Genomic DNA, 7,932 nt, shown 5'->3' on the forward strand with positions numbered 1-7,932 from the left:
ATGCTGCACTGGCACAAAGAATATCGTGGTGCTCACAGCTTACCTTAGATCATCTCACAGAATAAAACAGAGTCGTTATAGACTCGTTTGCAGTCAGGACCAAAGTGTACCCAAACAGTACTGCAGTAAATTTGAAACATGGTCATTCTGGTTCCAGTGCTCCAGAGAACTGAAGTGAAGATGATAAATGTCAACTTCATTCCCCTGTCTTTTTCAGTCTGTCATTCCTAGGGATGGGTATCGAAAACCGGTTCTTGTTGAGAACCGGTTCCCACTGTTTCAATTCCTTGGAATCGTTTGCCATTTTTGCAAACGATTCCCTTATCGATTCCAGTCGCCCCGAATGACGTCACCACGTTGCGGAGCGTCATTTACCTGGCAGGAAACATGGCGCCTAAGCGGCTCAAACGCTCAAAAGTTTGATTATACTTTATGAGAACCGATGACAACAGGGCAACTTGCAAAGTAGATATTTCATTTAAGGGAGGAAACACTACGAATATGCAAAAGCATTTGCTCACAAAACACGCGATGACACGCGTTTTTAATTCCGCTCCGGACTCGTGACTCTCAACCCAGCAGCAGCGCTAACGTTTGCACGTCCTCTCCCGTTAATGCGGCAGGTAAATAATCAACTAACAGTGCATATTATGTTAGCGCAATCTGCCTTATTACAAGACCTGCCATTACTGTACATGTAGGTGACCATGATGAGAGAGACAGACAGAGTCTGGCTGGCGCTCGCTGGCAGTTCTCGCTGCAGTCTACCGGTAGCGTCTCCTTTCAGGCCAGGATAGACTAATGTCACCGAGCAGTGTCTAAGTTTGTGGTCAAAGGCTTGCACCCATTTGCCACAGCAGATGCCCCCGATTTTTGGTAAGTGAATGTGTTTAATTGTAGGCAGGGACATTACTGGATATTCTTGTGTAATTGCCACAGAACAATTTATGTTATACTTTGTTATTGCTACAGAAGAATGTTGCAGCTTTAAGGCAGGGATGACTCCTGGAGTTGCTTTCTCACTGCATATGCTTTATTTCACAATCAGATCGATTCGATAACAAAAACATACAGCAGCTCCTCTCCTACTCCTAGCCCTTCGCTGCGGTGGAAAAAAGAACGACTTCAATCCCCTTCAAGGAACATACGTACAAAATAGTTTTCCTGATACACCAATGGGGCGTTCAATGCCATCTTGTAAATATGAGTACTCTGGCAGAGTAACAGTTCAAATGAAAAATACACCAGAACAAACAAGCAAACAAAAAAAGAAGTGTGGGGTACCTTTGAACCAATGAACAAAGTATAACAATTTATACTTTTTAACATAACCCGACCCCGTCAATATGTGATATGTCTCACAAGAATATTTATTTTATTATTTTACATTTACAATTTTTTTTCCTGGGGACCCTGTGACACCCCATTGAAGAGCCGTAGGCTGGATCTCTCAAGATCTCACTGTTGGGTTTGTAAGGCCATGTTACTCCTAAATTTCTATCTTGTTCAAAGAGAAGATATAAAACAAAGCTCTGAGCTAATCGACCTTAGTGTTCTCCTTTTCTTAAAAAAAAAAAAAGAATCGATAAGAGAATCGATAAAGAATCGAATCGTTAAACAGAATCGAAAATGGAATCGGAATCGTTAAAATCTTATCAATACCCATCCCTAGTCATTCCAAGCGTCATGCTATATCGATCATGGTGTGTCTCTTTGGAAATCACACTTAAGTTGACCAAGTTTAAACAAAAGATTAAAGCTTCAATGTGCGACAAATTCAAGTGATACTTTTATGAAAATATTACAGAATAAATGGCCTCAATAATCTGTAATGTATTAGATGAGTTAAAGCAATTTGCATAGTTCTTTTCAAGTTCTTTGGATTACTGCAGCATTGTAAATGAATGTGACTTACACACAATACGACTGCCTAAAGACTGCAGTAGTCACCTTGATGATGATTTTTAGTCTGGGAAAAAACTCTTTTTTTCCTTGACCTTTTATTTTCTGCCAACTTAAAGCAAACAACGGTAAACAATGTGTGAATTCACAGTCGCATCGAATACCTCGTTTTCACTTTGTTGCCTCAACTAATCCTCTTAACTTATATCTCCTGGTTTCCCCACAGAATAAAAAAGATACATGGAAAAGATACAAATACAATCATGGAAATCTGCGAGACAGCACAGAGCAGAAAAGACTGCACGCATAAAGTTTGTAGTCAGTATATTTGTGCTGGTATTTATATCATTGGATTGAAATAAGTGGGCAAAAATCTAATGAATATTAGGCCTGTCGTAAATGTGTTTGTTTCTTCGTGACAACTGCTTAGCAACAACAACCACTGTGAGCTGATCTCCAGTTAGCAATCTGCTAATTTGAGGGTTTTTTCAACCACTTTTATTAGATAAATCAAATCAGCTGTATTTGGATTGCCTAAAATTAACTGAAAACATTTATATGTAGCATTCTACTCTTGACTGTGAGTGCAGAATGACTACAGTATCCCAGTTCGTGTAGAGTACTTCATGTGGCTGCACTTTGTAGTGTGAAGGCACTTATGCACTAAAAATATTACATGGTTTGAGACACAGCAACAGTTTCAGCTGTGAAATCATTGGGAGTCAAGTAGCTGTGCTCAGGGGGAGTCCAGCACTACCAGAGCTGCTGTGACACATTTATTGTCAGTGAAATAATGTTTCCAATGAAAAAAAATCGGTTACTTTTACGACAGGGAGTTTTCAGTTTAAATGCAATAATATTTGCTGAAATATCTGTAGAAGTACCTTCTACTGCAAATCTTTTACCACACTATAAAAAGATTTAATGTTGATCTGTTCTGTTATACACCCACCCCCTTTTCACTTCAGAACTTAATTCTTCATGACATCAATTCAACAAGATGCTGGAAACATTCCAGATTTTTGTTCCATATCAACATGATAGCATCACACAGTGGCTTCACTTCCGAGAATCTCCCACTGTACCGGTTCTCTATCAGACTTGGATCTGATGACTGTGGAGGCCATTTGAGTACAGTGAACATGGGCACACACGTGGCCATAACAGGATCAATAACAATTCTTAAGTAAGGCTTGGTGAAACAATACCCAGTTGGTACTAAGGAGCCCAAAGTGTGCAAAGAAAATGTCCTCCACACAATTAGACCACCACCATCAGCCTGAACATGTCATGGTTTCAGCTGTGTGCAGACAGGAAAGGACCCAAACACAGACGGAAACTCAAAGAAACACAGCATCATTTGCTGAATGGCAAAACTATACAAAACTAGACTGGGAAATTATAGCTAGCACACAATGAGGCACATAGGGAAACCGCACAGCCATGGATGAGGGAGATCACGACGCTGGACAGAAGACAACAAAGGGCTTAAATACACAGGGAATGACGAGGGAACAGGAAACACATGGGGAACACAGCTGGGGCAAATTACACACAACAAGACAGAGGACACAAAGCTAAACATAACACGTGAGACGAGGTACCTTCAAAGTAAGAGAAGCAAAACAAAACATGGCGCACGCAGACAGGAGACTACCAAAGTAAAACAGGAAGTAACTGGAACACACGCACAGAGCCACAGACAGACACAGGCTGTATCCCAATTCAGGGTCTGCAGCCTTAAAGCCCGCATTTTAAGGCCGATTACGTCACAGCAACGCGACGAAGGCTGTCCCAATTCAAAGGCTGCTCGAAATGCGGCCCTCAAATTCGTCCTTCATTTCCCTGAATTTTAAGGATGACTTCATGGCCCAACATATCCCAGACTTCATAGCGCGGCGGTGGGTGTGGATAATTTTGCCGGAAAAAAATGGTGGAAGCGGAGCGGCCGAAGAGTAAACTTTCAAAAGTAAGCACTGAATATTATGTCACTTATTTATGTGCAAATGTTTAATAATGAAGAACATTAAAACATTACTGTTGGCTACATGTCGGCAAAGTTATGTGACATTAGCGATGTTTGTACTTTCAGTGTTTACTTTGTTTTAAAGCCTTTACTTTATACGCCGTTAGATAGTCGACCTTAATCTTACAGAGATGTGATGATTTTGTGGATAATTAAAGTCAGTCATATATCCACAAACACAACAAGCTGAAAGTCAGTGATGCTGCTCGGTTTGCAGTCCTGAATATCACGGCACAAGCAGGATCCACTGCACTGTTAATGGTAAATGGCCTGTATTTATATAGCGCTTTACTAGTCCCTAAGGACGCCAAAGCACTTTACATATCCAGTCATCCACCCATTCACGCACACATTCACACACTGGTGATGGCAAGCTACATTGTAGCCACAGCCACATCTGGGGCGCACTGACAGAGGCGAGGCTGCCGGACACTGGCGCCACCGGGCCCTCTGACCACCACCAGTAGGCAACGGGTGAAGTGTCTTGCCCAAGGACACAACGACCGAGACTGTCTGAGCCGGGGCTCAAACCGGCAACCTTCCGATTACAAGGCGAACTCCCAACTCTTGAGCCACGATTAATGTTAGCTATGTTATATTGCTGCCTCTGTTCGGAGGTGTCGAGCTAAACGGACTTTAACGTGTGTTTGAACGAGCTGACGGTTCACTCGTTAAGCTGAAAGAAAGATGCTTTAATCACAGGAGTCACACATGTGTCCACTGTACCATCTGGGAACTCTTCTTGTTTAGCACTCGTAATAACACAAACACTAAATCCTCCTTCTCTTGTGCTGTTTTGTAGCAGTGTATACACCTGAGACTGTCACCTGTCTGTCTGTCCTGCACTCTCTCTCTCTGTTTCTTTCTCTCTGATTGTGGAATAAATGTATGAACATGTATTTATAAGTTACACTTGTGTTTGAATCCTGCAGCTTATCACACATTTGATTTCCATGTGTGACAACTGCAAGTGTCCAGAGTGAGGACAGACTGAGGGACCCACTGCTGCACATCATGTGTGAGGCTTTGCACCCCTGATGATCCACCAGGACAAACTCAGCAGTGTGTGAGGAAGAGCCAGCAGCAGCTGACAGATGGAGAGAATAGACAGACTGTTCCCTGTTTGTGAAGGACTGCTAGAAAAGTTTAAAATAACTGTCTGTCCTGAATCAGTCTTATTAGGTAATGTTCAAATAATTTCATCATTCCAGTGTTTTCAGTGTGGGAGAAAGTACTCAGATACTTATCAAATCACACAGAGCTCATGTAGAAACAAATGTACAAAATATGTTCTCCTTCATTTCTGTCAAACAAAGCTGTATGAAACGTTTCCAGCTGTTAGTATCATGGTTGCTAGGCCACCTGGGCAGCGCGACGGAGGCTAGACCGTCCCATTTCACAAGCCTACAAGCCTCGCACTTCCAGCCTCAGCGGTCTTTAAGTACGCGGCCCTTGAGGACTGTTAAGGTTGCGTACTTTAAGGCTGCAGAACCTGAATTGCGATACAGCCACAGAGACATGACTGGCTGGAGAAACATGGCAGGCAGGGGAAAACAGAATGAAACACGAGGTGGAAACAAGCCACAAGAACTCACACAACCTATATAAACACAGACACAGAGCGAGAGACACCGAGGGCGAAGGCACAAGGGGAAAATGCTAAATAATCAAGGAACTAAACTGGGAATATAAGGAACTCACAACAGAATAACTAAAGACTACTAGTGAACCAGAGTTCTAGTTTGTGTGCTTCAAGGTCGGACATACTGTGCAGCCATTGGTGTTCCTATGCATACAATTGGTTATTTGATTTTTTTAGATCAGCAGTTTCTGAAACATTCAGACCAGCCTGTCTGGAACCAGCAACCATACGACATTCATATTCACTTAAATCATATTTACTTCCTCATTCTGATGCTCAGTTTGAAGTTCAGCAGTTTGTGAAGTATTAAAGTTCAGGATGTAGCTGCCTTGACTGGTGTACCAAACACAGGCAGCCATTACTAAAAGTTATCACATTGGTCTTGATGCATTCTCAATCATCCAGGAAAGTAAATCTCCAAAAGTTGATTCTGTTCATCTGGACGTAGCATTTTGTGGAAGAAACGTTTAAGGAACGGACCTCCCAGCCCATTGTTCCTCAGTGGGCTGGTTTCAGTCATTATGTCATTATGCTGTTTATGAGATTGGAGAAACCTGCAGTCAGCTGAGACTGATGAAGTCACTTGGATGAGTGACGAAAAGTTTCTCCCACAAAATGCTACGTCCAGATGAACAGAATCAACTTTTGGAGATTATCACATGGGCTTTGCTACCATCAATTTGAGTCACTAAACTGGACCTCTCAACCATGTTTCTGGTTCTGCTCACAAGATTTTTAATGGAAATATATGAGTGAAATTCTACTATTTTATTTGTATGAAACTTAGCATTAATTAGCAGGAATCTGCTGTACCCAATCAGCCTGGAGTTTGCATGCTGCCCTCATTACGTTTGATTACAAAAAACATGTTGGTGGCTATAAAAGCTAAAACAGAGACTTAAAAAAACATAAGATGATATAACGGTGAGTCCACCTTTTGCAAATTCTTTGTTAGGATGATGCGTGTATGTAGGTTTCCATTCATTTGTCCCTTAGTCCCAAGCAGATTCAATGGACGTGGAAGCTATAGCACTGACAAGACAGTGCATGTTCTACTGAAGACATAAGGTGGATTTATGGTCTGTCTAAACCAAATGTCAGATGACTGGATAGGTCCCCTTAAATAGGATGTAACTGTGCTGTTCTCTATAACTTTCTCAAACTGACCTTCCAACATTTACACCTGCTTTGAGGCACTTCTTATGGGAACAAGCCTATCAGTGACTCCCTGAAGGCCTGACACCCAAAAATGAAAAGCTCCCACACCTCACAAACCGCATGCAAGCACTGTTATTAATTTGAAGAAGGAACAGTACCGATTACTGTTTTGTCTATCGCTGTTTATAACAGAAAGGCACTAGGGTGGTGTCATTCTTTTCTTGTGTCTGTTGGCAAAGCGAATAACTGCATCCCTGAAAATGTCAAACCATTTCTTTAGCTGCTGTATATCCTTTCAGCTGAGCCAGGCTCTGCCCTGCTGTTTCATTGCTTGACAACAGTGCAGCGAGCAGCCAAAGCAGACAGTATTTTTCCAGTAAGTTTTCATTTCAGGGACAATCCTTGCCAGTAGGAAATATGCTCTGTCACCTGAATTTTTCTGAATGCCATGGAGCTGCTGCAGTGCGCTTCCTGAAAGCGCTCATTGTCAACAACGTGCAAGGTTATCTCAATGGCAGCAGTGAATAAATTGAAAATTCTGAAGTGTGAGTCAGCAATGCAAGGAGACACAAATCAGCAAGGTTAAGCATTCAAACTATGGACACTTTGTTGCAGTTTATTGCTGTGCAGTCTAACAAAAATCAACAAGATCTGACAAAAGGCTCAACTTCTGACAGAATTCAACTTTAATACAACTTCAAAAAAAATTTTTTTTAAAAGAGGCCCTAAAAGTGCTACCATGTACTTTATTGCACCCGACAAAGTGGAGTGAAACAGCACCGGGCTTCTCAGCATGAGCTTGCCTGATTCCTCCATATCTTTTCTGTGACAGTAATTGCCAATGAAAGAAAACATTTCAGAAAGCATGAAAAGTAGTGAAGATGAAAATAAAACATGCTCCAAAAACCTGTGAAGTTGGAATTTATAGCTTTGAATGTGAAAAGTAGTTTGATGACTAAGTTTGAGTGGGAGCTGAATAATAAGTAGCAGGAATATGAGGAGGAAGAGTGTTACTTTGTGCTGTTAAGCTGGCACACTATTAGACACACTGCAAGGATTGTAGAAACTCTCTTCTCTGCATTATCTGGCTTCTTGGCCTTTTTGATTGGGATTGAACCAGACTGTTTACCTCGAATTGTGCTCTGATGGGATTTTACAGAAAGGTTAGGTTACCGTCTTATCCCCATTTCAGCATCACCTTAAG

The 7,932-nt window shown here is 41.7% G+C and overlaps 1 long non-coding RNA gene across 1 annotated transcript; it reads left to right on the plus strand.

Moving 5' to 3' along the window:
* Positions 1–351: 351 nt before the first annotated feature.
* LOC145422507 (uncharacterized) lies at positions 352–1,554 on the plus strand. Its single transcript, XR_013903808.1, has 2 exons — positions 352–623; positions 702–1,554. It is a non-coding gene; the product is annotated as an uncharacterized LOC145422507 (long non-coding RNA).
* The last annotated feature ends 6,378 nt before the right edge of the window (positions 1,555–7,932 follow it).

This window comes from Astatotilapia calliptera, chromosome 19, assembly GCF_964374335.1.
Source record: "Astatotilapia calliptera chromosome 19, fAstCal68.1, whole genome shotgun sequence".
NCBI lineage: Eukaryota > Metazoa > Chordata > Actinopteri > Cichliformes > Cichlidae > Astatotilapia > Astatotilapia calliptera.